We start from the raw sequence: 14,326 nt of genomic DNA, 5'->3' as shown, positions 1-14,326 counted from the left end.
TAAAAACTAACAATTGTAAATCATCTGTAAATAGTTATAAAAACGAATATTTGAAGGATTGTAGTAAATATAAGTTTAGTAGAATAGGGAGAAATAAAGGTGGAAAGTACACTATTTGCTATGCTTACATTCATGATTCTGGTGTATTCAGAGAGAGGTAGTTGAACAGTAGAAAAAGTGGAGTGCATACATGTCAAAGTTGATTGTCTTAGACAGCATCAACCTTTATATGTAGGTAGTAAAGAGAATCATTCCCAGATGGTGAGATAGAGTAGAGATAGAAAACTATGTACAATATTTACAATATATACATTCAAGGTGTTGATGTAATATTACGTTAGATTCAGAGAGAGGCAGCTGTTTAGGAGAACAGCATGGAGCAGAGGTACATGTTGAAGTACATGTAGAAGAGTCTTAGCAGGTTAGGTAGGTAGAGTGCAATTACATTTCCAATTATGGGACAGGTAGGAATGGGGCTGAGACTTAAAGTGTTCAAAGTTTTCAGAGATTCTTAGAGAGGATGGGAGAGAGTTCCATTTTTTGGTTAAGGAAGAGGATAGGAGAAGCTGACCAGTGGGATGTTTTGGTTTATATACAGAAAGTAGAATTTGGTGGGCAGATCTTAGGGCTCTGTGAGGCGTGTAAAATGGTAAGATATTTGCTAGAGCAGGGCATGTAGTTGGTTTGAAAATTAATTTGTGGGCAGTAGTGAGTTGGAGGTAGTCACGGTGGTTGGGAAGTTCTTGCCACTTTAGCAGGTGGATAGATGTACAGTGGTGGGAGGAGCAGTTAGATTTAGTTGTGAATTTAGAGATTTTGTTGTAACAGGTTTCTAGTTTTGAGATAGGTTGGTTAGTAGGGGTGCACCGTACAGTAGTGATGGTAGTAAGTAGGTAGTGGTGAATGTTTGCCTTGTAGAAGGAGAGAGAAAGTGGGAGTTTCTATATAGCATGCCGAGTTTCTGATGGGTTTTCTTAATATTTTGTTGAATATGTCTATCGAATTTCAGGTGTTCATCAATAGTAACCCCAAGAAGTTTAGCAAAAGGGACAACTTCTATGGTGGAGTTGGTATGGCTGATAATATTGAAAGAGCGTTTGTCTAGAGAGAGGGTTCTTGAGGGAGAGAAAAGTAGGATTTTTTATTTATTGGCATTTAGGGAGAGGTGGTTTTGAAGCATCCAGTTCTCAGTAGTTGAAAAGGTAAATTGAGTTTTTGCTTGGAGCCCAGGGAGATTAAGAGCAGAGCAGACTAATCTTGAGTTTTCTGTGACCTAGAAACATCCATCAACACCATCATCTGCACTTGCCTTGCTAATAGTAAGTAGCCAGGGTACAGTAATTTATTTTAGATATAGTTAGGAATATAGTAAAGATGAATTTAGATGTTTTCTGTATTTATTTGAGACTGTCATACAATGTTGTTTTAAAATATTTCCTGTGGTTTTGAACTCTGAAGTAACTGTGTTTGTTTTCTGAGTATTGTCTTGTTCTTTTACTATTTATTATTAAATATATTTAAACCTATCTTTGTGGCTGATATTTGTGACACTATACAGGCCACTCTTAAATAGCCTTGCAAGTCTTTGTCAAAACTACCATTTGGATTTATAGTAACATTACACAGTAAGATTGGCCACCCATTGCTAAGGACCTTAAAGTAGCTGATAAAGAGCTGGCTGTTGGTAGTGATAACTACCTTATAGTCTGGGCAAAATGAGGCATAGCTAGTAAATCTGTGCCAGCCTTTCCCAGGGGAGTGTGTCTCTGTTTGTATATCAATCAAATCTCAAAGTGAGTGTGCCAGCTACTTGGGCAGGGACATGAAGCATTTGTTGAACAGAGAGGATGCTGCATGTTTTGGCTTGGCCCCTTGACTGAGATCTCAACCCTATAGCTGTGCCAGTGGGGCGTCCTATTGGGGATCTACAGAAAGAGGGAGAAATGAGTGCCAGACTGACTGTGATCTCTGTGTGCTCTTAAGGGAAATTACACTTTACTGTGTGTGTACTTTTCATCCTCCCATTGTGTACATCCCTCACTGTTGCCAGTGGTGAGGACTGAGACTCCTTGATTACTTGGCCAGTGCAGGGGTGTCACCTATTAACTGGTGGCAGTGGTGGGATATCTACATCACATATTAATTAGTTGGCAGTTGGGGATATCCACATCACATAATAATTGGTTGACAGTGGTGAGATAGCCACATCACATATTAATTGGCTTGTAGTTGTGCAGATATCGAATTCCTGTAGCCTGCATACCATGGTCATTGAAGGTGTTTGTACTCTCAATCAGCCAAGCTCTAAACATTCAGAGTTTCGCATCACAATTGTTTTATTATTTTTTGTTAGGTTAGTTAGTCAGGGAGAGCAGGCAAGCATGTCAACAAAGGAGTATGGCAAGCTGACATGGAGCCATTTGGCTGAGATGTGCCAGGCCTGACTAAAGCAGACATGATTGCAGCTTTAGTCACAGTTGCATCACAGAAGAGCAACCAGGAGGACAATCATATTGGCCTTGGGGATGTACAACTCACAGAAAATGGACAGTTCAACCTTTAAACAAAGGACTTAAAAATCCATCTGGAGTTAAAGGGCCTTGAGCTGGAGGCCAAGCATTTGGAAATAGAAGCAGCAGAGAGACTGAGATGTCTAGAGGCTGAGGAAGTTGCAAAATTGCAATGTCTGAAGGCTGAAGAAAATGAGAAACTGCAATGCCTGGAAGCTGAGAAGAAGGAGGAGCACAGGAAACATGAAAAGAAGATGCTGATTCTTTGCCAGGGTCATGGAGGTAATGGGGAAGGGAGTAACCAAACCCCAGAAGCAACAAAGGTCAGTAAACTTCTCCCAAAATTTACAGAGGGAGATAATTTTGATAATTTCATTCATATATTTGAGAGGGTATGTAAACAGTATAATGTTGAACAAGGGCTCTGGCTAGGGTTCCTGACCCTGTTACTCCATGGTAAAGCTGTAACTGCAATTTCTAAACTGTCTGATACTGGTTGCTTAAATTATAATACAGGCAAAATGTGTTTGTTAGAATGCTTTAAGTTAACACCTGAAGCTTATAGGAAAAAGTTTCATAAGCACAGATGCAAGGCAGATGAAAGTGTGCGTGAATATATTGCTGAACTAAGCACTTATTTTCATAGGTGAGTGAGTGGATATCAGGTCACCACTTTTGAAGGGCTGGCAGACCTTTTGGTGAAGGAACAAGCCCTTAGCACATTGCCTGAGGACATGAGAATCTGGTTAGCTGATAGACAATGCAATACTGCAGATGAGTTGGGGAAGAAAGGAAACCTATACGTAGCAAGCAGGACATCACTGCACAGGAAAGGGACATCCAGTGCTGCTCATGGTTCTAAGGGAATCCATGGTGGGCAGCCCAGACTGTTCCAACAGAGTCCACCAGTAGTGGAGGAAGCCACTAGTCCAGGTACATGCCCAGGACCAAGGGTTAAATGTTTTAAATGCAACCAGTGCGGCTATGTAGCATATAGATGTCCATGGAGGCAAGTTTGGGAACAAAAGGCGGCAGAGCCAGTAAGTGGGAAAGACAAGATGCCAGCAGTAAGTTGTCTCAAGGCAACAAGGGTGCCAAACTACCACAAGAGGTTATATCCTATCTTAGTGAATGGGAAAGAGGCCATTGCTAAGTGAGACACAGCCTCTAACCTAACCATTGTGAGTCCTGCAATGGTTACAGAGGAGCACTATGTGCTTGGGAAGTCTACTCCAGTCAGAGTGTTAGGGGGGACCCCATTCCAAATACATTTGGTTAGGGTTCACCTTGACTGCGAGGGTGGAACAGAAAGCAAGCAAGCAGGTGTATTTGAGGATATCCCTGCAGATGTCCTGATAGGGAATGATTTTGATAATGCAGTGCCGTGTGTGCATGCAGTTACATGAGGTCAGGCTTTGAGACAAGCATGTGGGCCTGGCAGCCTGGCAGAGACCAGACAGTCTGCACACTTGCAGCCAGGACTGGTGAGGTGGTTGCTTCAGGGAGGGAGCTACCCTGTAGCAGTGAGACTGAATGTGAGGCACAGCTGCTTGTGGGTACTGATGTTCCCTTGGACAGAGGGACTGCAAGGGCAGAGGTGAGTATTAGTACCCAGGCCGACAGTCAGGCACTGCTGTCTGAGGATACCAGACTTCCTGTGGAAGGGGAGCTGGGAAGGGTTACAAAGAGAGAGTTGAGACAGGCTCAGCTCTCAGACCCTGCATTACAAGGCCTGAGGGAGGTAGCTAGTGAGGCACCTCATTCTCAAGGGAAGGGGGAATCTGTATACTGGGACAATGGGTTACTGTATAGAGAGTGGACCCCTGAGGGAGGGCTAGAGGGTGAGATAATACAGCAGTCTTTAGTGCCCACAGCCTACCATCTGGCACTTCTAGCCATAGCCCATGATATTCCCTTTGCAGGTCATATGGGCATAAAACGTACAAAGAGATATATTATGCAGAACTTTTATTGGCCTGGGATTTCCAGAGATGTAAAAGGGTACTGCTGGACCTGTGAGCAGTGCCAAAAGGTAGGCAAGGCAGGAGACAAGGTGAAAGCTCCTTTGATGACTTTGCCTGTGATTGAGGAGCCATTTCAGAGGGTAGCTATGGGTATTGTGGGGCCTCTGAGTACCCCAAGTTCCACAGGGAAAAAATATATCCTAGTGATAGTAGATTATGCTACCAGATACCCTAAAGCAGTGGCAGAAAAGGTGGCAAATGCTTTGTTAGAAATTTCCAGCAGGGTATGCTATGGTTACATTCTTGAAGCTCAGTACACAACATACAGTTATGTATAAATCATATCAATATTCACAAATGACATATAATTATTTACAAAATTCCAGATAGCTGGGCTGGCAGTGTCACAGAGCATATAAAATATTGCATGATAACTATAAGAATCAATCAGAAGAGGTTAGAAAGGATTGGGAAGAGAGACTGGATGAGCAATTCACAAAGAAATAATGGGAGAATATATGAATGTATCCCAAATATGCAACAAAATCTAGAAGATTTAAGATTTTTGCCTGGAAATGTTTACATGGATATTTTTATACCCCAAGTAGACTCCAGAGAATTTTTTTCTCAGGCAGACAGTAAATGTTGGAGGTGTGAAGGGGAAGAAAGAGGTAATTAGGAACATATTTTCTGGGAGTGTGGTGAGTTGGTGGACTTTAAGGATTCCCTGCGGGATGCACTATCGGAGATGCTGGGTGGGCAGATTGGTCTGAAGAGGGAGATGATTTTTCTGAGTTACAATACAGAATCAGAATTGCGTAGACATGGTAAGGTATTGCTGTTTCTAATAATGGCGGCTGCCAAAAACACAATTACTAGAAAATGGAAATCAAAATCTAAGCCAACTATACTAGAAGTAGTGAATTTAGTAACAGAGATAAAACAAATGGAAATGAGATCTTTAGAAAAGGGTGGGAGCAAACTGCATGGCAAAAATGGGATTTGGGGGAACAATACATATAAGGGAGGAATGAGGTCTAAAAGGTGGCAGGACTTAAATGAGCTGTGTAATGTCTGAGTGAGAAAGATTGAGTAAATTATAACTGATGTATAATGTTTGCAACTGGGAGTGTGCCAGTGGGTTTGTAATGAAAAATGCTTCTAACTAGGATTGTGTCAGTGTGGTTTGTTTTCATTTATATAAATGTATGATTGCCTATGTAGTAAGCAATGGTTTAATAAAGATGTTTCTTGTTTAAAAAAGGTAGGATTTGAATAATTGATGTAATATTGCTTAGATGATATGATATGTAGCAATATATGTGACGTATAATGTATGTTAATATAGTTTGATTACTTTTATATGAATGTAAATTTGCCTATGTCACAAGGTGTTTTAAAAAATTGCCATATACCCAACTGTCTTAAGTCATCTGTGTGCTTTCCATTCTGTTTTCTCCATCTGGACCATGAACCCCCTCTACTGATTTTAGTCAGTTTACTCATGTTGACCTATTAAATATGTTTCTTTATTGTGTAAATGGTGTCCCCCAGTAACTATTTACCATATTCCCTCTCTGTCCTCTTTTTCTTAGAACATACATCTCTGTAAGCAATCAGTCTGATATTCCCCCTAACACTCACTATTATCTGTCTACTCTCTCATTTTCAGCATTGTTTGCACTTTTCTTTCTATTTATCTCTATCTAGGTTTTGTGTTTGTTGCCTCATCTTCTTTCAATCTCTCTCTTCTCTCTATTTCATTCAAAATCCCCTGGATTCATGAAGCTCTGTGCAAGAATAAGGCTATTCTTGCACGGAGTGGTTTGTGTTCATTTAGGATAGCAGTGCGCCTTGCATATGCATGAAGGTGCACTGGTATCTAAACTAAACAGACACGAACCAGGAAATAGCGCAGGGAGTGTGTGTCAGCAGTGCCTGCACCTGAAACATGTCCCCTTCACTCTATAAGTGCCATATGGCACTTTCTGACACAGATGAGTGTCAAACTATATAATATTAGAGACTGGCTCTAATATTATATAGTAAACGAGCGCCCTCAGGCACTGAAATGTAAATAGCTAACATTTCAGTGTCCACAGACACTGAAAAAAAATAAAAACCACAAACACCTAGAAGGCAGCAGCCTTCAAGTGCACACCTCCAAATGTATGCACTCTTGCCCTACATGCATGGAAGCTGTAGGGCAAGAGGAAAGGAATACAAAATAAAAAAAGTAATAATGTTTTTTTCATAAAATAAATCCTAGGTTTCAGCGCCTCACAGCTTGTTTGTGTGGCGCACTGCTATGTTTAGCCTGGCTGAAATCCTAAAAATGATAGACAAGTGCTACTGTGATAGAAAATGTCATCAAACTACTGTAGCATAGTGGTACTGCCATGGTATAGCATGTAGAACATGCTCGGTTCAAATCCCCCCTTTGGAAAATTATTCATTAAACTTTTATGGAATGTGAATGATAGATATCAATCATATGGCTCAAATATAGCACAGTAGGGATGGGAATATGTAAAATATAAATGTAAAAAATAATGTATAAATTTAATGAAAAAAAATAGATTTAAGCAATGCTTTGCTAGTGTAAGCAATGATTACTTGCTTTCAGCTCTGCTTAGCTGGTGTAAGCATTGCTATGTGGATTTGCATGGAGCTAAGCATAGTGCAGCATATTAAAACTGACCTATCAAGAAAAAGTGCAGGAAAACTGCCCTATTTAAACCACAGAGGCAGGAATACAGCCATAACCATTTGGGACTGCACACAGCAGGACCAAAATGTCTGGCTTTGGAGAAGGTGTGCGCTTCCGAGCGCAACGTTGGGGCATCCAGGAGTCCAGGGTCATGGTTGGGCTCCTAGTTAAAAATCATGATGGCAGGCTACTGCAGGGCCAGTATCAGGGCTTGCAGTACAAAGTGGAGGCCTGGGACCAGATTGCACATGATCTCACCAGAGCCACTGGCATACCCCAGACTGGTGAGCAGGTACGTCATCACCATAATGACCTGAAGCGGAGGAGGGGTGCATTCTTGGACCAGTGGATCCAAGAAGCCCGAATACAGGATGTCTCACCTGTCTGTAAGTATACAGTCTTATGTATCTCTAAGTATGGGAAAAGTTAAACTTTTAACTGTGCAGTTGTGATTAATGTGTGATGTCACTCCATACAGCTGCTGCAGAGAGGTCCCAAAATGTGGAGGCTCATACTGGCCGGGCTGTGTCGGCAGTATGATGAGTGCAGAATACCCCCTACTATTAGCAGTAAGAAATCAAAATTATAGTAATGGTAGTACAGGGCACACAGGTAAATAAATCTGAATAGAAATACTAGCATGATGTGTATAACTATGAAAGGTGTACAATTGCTGTGTTCATCAGCCCCAGTCCTGCAAATAGATGCAAGCTAGACATCCACGCTTTGCAGTGTGGCCCAGACAAGCACCTCAAGTGTCACACTGTCATGGATAGTTTCCCCAGTTGCCAAGAAACATGCACACAGAGAATGTCACAGTAGATGTATGTGAAAGACACAACACATACTCCAGGGCCTGGAACTAGTATGTGAATCTGAAATATATGTAGAAACAGCAATATAATGTGCACACAGTGCATCTGCACAGGTCCATAGGTAAAGAAATTGGTATAGAAATAAGCCTGATGTGTATAACTAAAATAAGGGTACAATTGCTCTGTTGATATCTACAGCGGTTGGTGTGCTGTAACAGCCGCATGGCCAGGTAAAGTGTAAGTGTGGTCAGAATGTAGAGTAGTGAATAGTAGTGTACTGACAAATATACTTGATAGCAGTTGTCAAGTGAATCTGTTCACTTCCCCCACCACTTAACTGATCCAACCATTACACTGAAACCAACATGGGTATGTTCCTAAACAAACCTATACTGTTAAGACCGTTGTTCCATTTGGTTTATCACTGTCTAAACTGTTTGCATACTAATATTCCCTATTGAATAATCATCTTATCACCTGCCTGACATACAACTAACTAGCATGCTGTTGCAACCCTGAATGTCATTCCATATATGCATGGGTTCTGTTTGCTATGGCACTGTTATAACTGCACTGTTTTGGGTAAATGGGAATATCCATGCATGCAATTTTGACTAATGTTGTAATGTGTTGTGCATGACTAACTGATATTCATTATTAATTTCCACACAATGGCACATATGAGAAGGCAGATCCCACTGGATCCACCTCTCCCACCCCACCTAGCTGAGGCACCAGGTCCCAGTACCTCTGGGACTCAACCCAGACCTCCCTCATCTGCTGGTCCTGCACCTCCCTTGGGTGGAACCACTGCAGGGGAGGGGGCTTGCCCCCCATTCCAGTAGGCACATTGGGGGCATTGTCACCCCGGATGAGGTCTGTGGCATGGTGCACAGTGTCCTTCAGATACAGCTGGATAACCGCCTGTGCCAGGTGGAGGGCAGGCTGTCAGAGCTAGAGGGGCAGGTAGCCCCTCCAGCACAACCTCCAGCACAGCCACCTTTGGGGCTGTTAAGGAGTAGTGGTGACTGCCATCGGGTGGGGACATAGGTTCATATGTTCATAGATTAGTACTAGGTTAATTGCCCTTGTGAGGCATTTTAAGCCTAGCCAATTATCCCTTGTGAGACTCAAACCCTGCACCTTGTGTTTGTAAGGCAAACACCTTAACCATTAGGCCACCCTCCCAATGCTAATCAGTGCCACTACTACCATCTGGGGGGCTCATGAGCCTCAGATTCAGAGCCACCCTCCCTGTCAAGGTGTTTACCTCACCATGTGTCATACACCACCTCTGTCTGCTGTCTTGTCTGTCTGCAAATGCAGCCTCTCCTACCAGACCTCCCTCACCATATTTACCAATAATCCTTCCTTAACATCCCACTCTCACCTTAAAAGAAAGAAAAAGGCCATGTGTCCCACAAAAAAAAAAAAAAACATATCCCATACATAGCTCTGAATTTTGCCCACAGACATGCACCCTGCACACAATCTAACCCTACCAATCATACGTATTGCATGATGCCCACACACCTCCCTGTAGGATGTGAGGCTCCAAATTCTAAATTGCCCACACTGAAAGCAGCTGTTGCTGCAAAAGAAATGCAGAGCTTTGATCTTTTCCTACACCCATCCTGCACATCCCTACTTGTTTCCCCTCTTGTTTGTCCCCCTGATTGCCCCAATTTCACCACATTCCTATCTCCCTTTTTTCTTTTCTTTATTTGAAATTAGCTCAGGTTTAAGCAACCGTAAGTAAAGCTAAGGTCATGTAAGCGTCACTTAGCTCCACACAAACCCATGCAAACCCGCTTATAACTGCTTTAAAGTCAATCTGTCTCCATCAGCCCCTGTTCTGCCCAGCAACAAAATAAGCTGCCCTTGCAGGTCTCAAACCCAGGACTCTGCACACTATAGCCAAAGTGATTTACCACTAAGCCATTTAAGATGCAAATAACTCTGATGTTTTCTCAAACATATCATCCAGCACAGTCATTCACCAGTAGGGGAAATGCATTTATGTATGTAGATGTCTGTATGTTCAGCTATGGAGGTGGGGATGATATCAATAAATACAAGAGGTACTTATTTTGGACCCCCCTCACCCCCATTAATGGTGCCTTTGGTCATATATTTATTTGTTGTGTTCTTTTATATATATATATATATATATATATATATATATATATATATATATATATATACATGTATATATCTTTATATGTGTAGATATATATATATATATGTATATATATGTATATATGTATATGAATACATATAAATGTATATTTATATATATGTATATATATATATATATATATATATATATATATATATATATATATATATATATATATGTATATATGCATGTATATACATATATATATATATATATATATATATATATATATATATATAAAAGAACACAACAAATATATGACCAAAGGCACCAATAATGGGGGTGAGGGGGGTCCAAAATAAGTACCCCTTGTAATTATTGATATCATCCCCACCTCCATAGCTGAACAGATCTGTCTTGCAACACAATAACCAACACTTGCAAGTCTCATACCCAGGACCCTACACAACATAGCCACAACAAGTTAACAGTAATCCATCTCAGCTGTATGATGTCCGGATGATATCAATAACATATCATGCAGAACAGTCTGTCTACCATAGGGAATGTACAATGTGGAAGCAGTAAACATTCCAATGATACATACACACACACACACACACACAAATATATATATATATATATATATATATATTTATTTATATATATATATATATATATATATATATATATATATATATATATATATATATATCCACATACCGTGGTGGTGGTGCTGCGGTAGCATTGTCGCCTGACAGTAAGATGCTGTCCAGTTCAATTCTCAGTTAGAGCGTCTTCTGCGTGGAGACATGCGTGAACGGGTGTAACTTCATTGAAGGTTGTGTATCAGAGCTGGCAACTCGGCACGTAAAAATCAATTGCTAATCAGTAGCAGACTGGAGTTCCACTGTGGCGACCCCTAACCAGGAAAAGCCGAAAGACACAACAACATATATATATATATATATATATATATATATATATATATATATATATCCACATATATAGATATATATGCAAATACACGTACATACACATATACATATACTACTACGTGTAGATATGTATAAGAAGATAAATATTTAGAGGGTGCACAGTATATCAAACAGCCAGTATTCCTACAGTTGCCACCTTTTAAAATGGCCAGTGTTAGATTCTTTCATACAAAAGACAATTATTGCATGAAACATATACCCACAGACAAGTCAAAGGATATGACACCACACACAGGTTTGCATACATAGAAATGTTTATTTGTGTACTATTTCATTTGTATATGCCATTTCATATAGCAGTTAAGTGTTTGAAATACATAATAACTGAATAATGCAACTCTCAAGCAAAACATTTGATACAGTAATCTGAAAGCATAACATATGTTGCTGTCCAGGCCAAAACCTTCAAGTAGTACAACAGTAAAGAAACACTGGCCTGGAAGATAAGAATTAATCAACACTAAGTAATTACAAATGTAGTTCAGCAGCCTCAATTACACTCTGTACTCAACCCCTAGGGGGAAAATAATTAAGTTGCCACAACGAAAATGAATCTGTTACATAACAATGCTTAACTTAAAACATCACTATCACACTGACAGACATAACTGTCTGTAAGACAGTAAGCAGTAGCTCACCACTGTTCCCATGGTGTAATGTATGAAAATGTAAAGCCATATACCTTCATGTGTCTTACTACTGATATCCCTCACATGTTGTAACAGCCTAGGTTAAAAATGGTGCATACCCCTCCCTCATAGAATGACTTACAAGGGCATTTAACCATGTTACATACACTGACCTCTGGACCGTACAAGGTCACACAAGTTTTGTCCAGCTGTAGCCCACATATATATGGACCCTAGCCCACAATATGTGTGGGAGTCCACAACATCACTGGAATGATAACAGCAATGACAGCACTATATAATGATAGGCCACTACTTAACAACCTCTTACTGCATGACATATGGACAAAGCCTGGTATATAGGTGGAGGACAGAGGCTGGGACACAGGGACATATTTGTAATATTGCAGTTATACAATGTGAAAGTTGCTGGTGTTACAGGACTTGTTGCAACATCCCCTTATTCTGGAATATGAAGTCAGAAACACAAATGGATGTAGTCATGTACTGATAACACTCAAAAGACATAATGCCACTGATATATCAGAGACAAAACCTGTGTGGTGAACAGACAAAACACAACAGCCAATCCTCTGGCCATCATGTGGATAGGCCCACAGTAGAGAACTATGCAGACAGACTGCATTCCATGCAAAACTAGCATGTACACACAAACCCTGTAAAACTAGTGGTATACACTGCATATAACAACAATACTCACACTGTCCGTAGGTCTGGAACCGTATACAAATATGTAGTCAGCCTGTGTCTGCAATTCCTGTTGTAAGAGGTATTGCTACCTGCTCTCTGTAACACTGCTGCCCACACATAGTAAGGATGTCTTCCATACAGGAAAGGTAAAGGGACAAAGCCCACATGATCTAGTAATGTATAGTAGTGGATTGCCATGACAGTGGTAATTGGAAGTACTACACAGCTGGCTGTATGCAATTAGCAAGTGATGAACACTGATTGGTGCAGAGGCCATCATCTGGTCATGAGCATCACCTACAAAATCCATGCTGCAAGCTATTCAAAGCAGTTCAATCCCTGTAGTGGAGAGAGAGAAAGAGGAAAAAAATTAAATAACTAAAACTACAAACCAAACCATACCAAACCTATATAACACAAGGGACACATAAAAGTGTACCTAGATAAGAGGACAATACTACAACAGGTATGTGAAACATATATGCATGTAAGTGAATGTAGTACTTGGTCTGTAATAAAGGGATATATGATGTGGAAAGATTTAAATGTGCCATCAAACGTTGTTGTTGTAATGATGTCCTGCTGAACAACTGCTATGGACATAGCGTCTGGCCCTGTGGCCAGTGGGCCATACCTGTCAACTGTGCAGAGAAGCACTGAATGACTTGATGTTAGACATCATAGTGCATGTTCTATACCTCAAGACATATATATTAGTGTGGCAAATAGCTGGTGGTGGAAGTAATGAAGTTATGATAGACACATGAGTTTCAGACCCCACCACCAGCAGGACAGTCATGTTAATGTGAAATGTATCATGCGCAAACGCCATAGGTTTGTAATAGGCTTACCTGCAATCTGTCCCTATATATATCCCCTAATGTTAAGCTGTGTCCACATGTGACACCTGTCTGTTTTGTAGCAAGACATAACAGTGCAGCTGTGGAGGAAGGAGAGTTAGAGAGTGTGGACCTGATGTTTGAATGTACTCCATATATATATATATATATATATATATATATATATATATATATATATATATATATATATATACACACATATAAATCTACAGATATACAGACATATGTGCATATATATATATATCAATATATATATATATATATATATATATATATATATACACACACACACACACACACACACACACACACACAAACATATATATATATATATATATATATATATATATATATAAATGTCCCCTACTGTTGAATGACAGTGCTGCATGATATGTATGATAAATATGCATAAAAACAATGGCTATCTCTCCTCTGCTACTTCCCTAGACCTATCTAAAGCATTTGACATGGTCCCACACAAACAACTCATCTCTGTCCTCAATAACCTATCCTTCTCTCAATCAGTCACCAACTGGTTTCAGAATTACCTGTCTGACATCCAACAAGCCGTTGTATGGCAGAATGATATATCTCCCCAACTACCTGTCTCTACAGGGGTTCCCCAAGGATACATCCTTGGACCCCTACTCTTCTTTATTTTCTCCAATAATCTAGACTCTGTCACCAAACATGGCACACTCATACAATATGCAGATGACTCAACCATCATCTGCTCAGCCCAGTCCCTACCCAAACTGCAAAAAGTCACACAGGAAGCCTTTTCCTCTGTTGAAACTTGGTTATCCGATGCCCAATTAATACTCAACCCAAACAAAACTAAACTACTCAACTTCCAACCCACTAAACATACTCAAAACAACTCTCACTTTAACATCACAGCAAACACAATACCACTATACACCAAATAGAACACACCAAATTGCTAGGAGTGGAAATAGACAATGAACTAAAATTTGACATTCACATATTCATGACCATAAAAAAAGTCC

Source organism: Protopterus annectens, chromosome 11.part0, assembly GCF_019279795.1.
Source record: "Protopterus annectens isolate FY-2018-M chromosome 11.part0, PAN1.0, whole genome shotgun sequence".
Classification (NCBI taxonomy): Eukaryota; Metazoa; Chordata; order Ceratodontiformes; family Protopteridae; genus Protopterus; species Protopterus annectens.
This window is presented reverse-complemented; position numbering follows the sequence as displayed.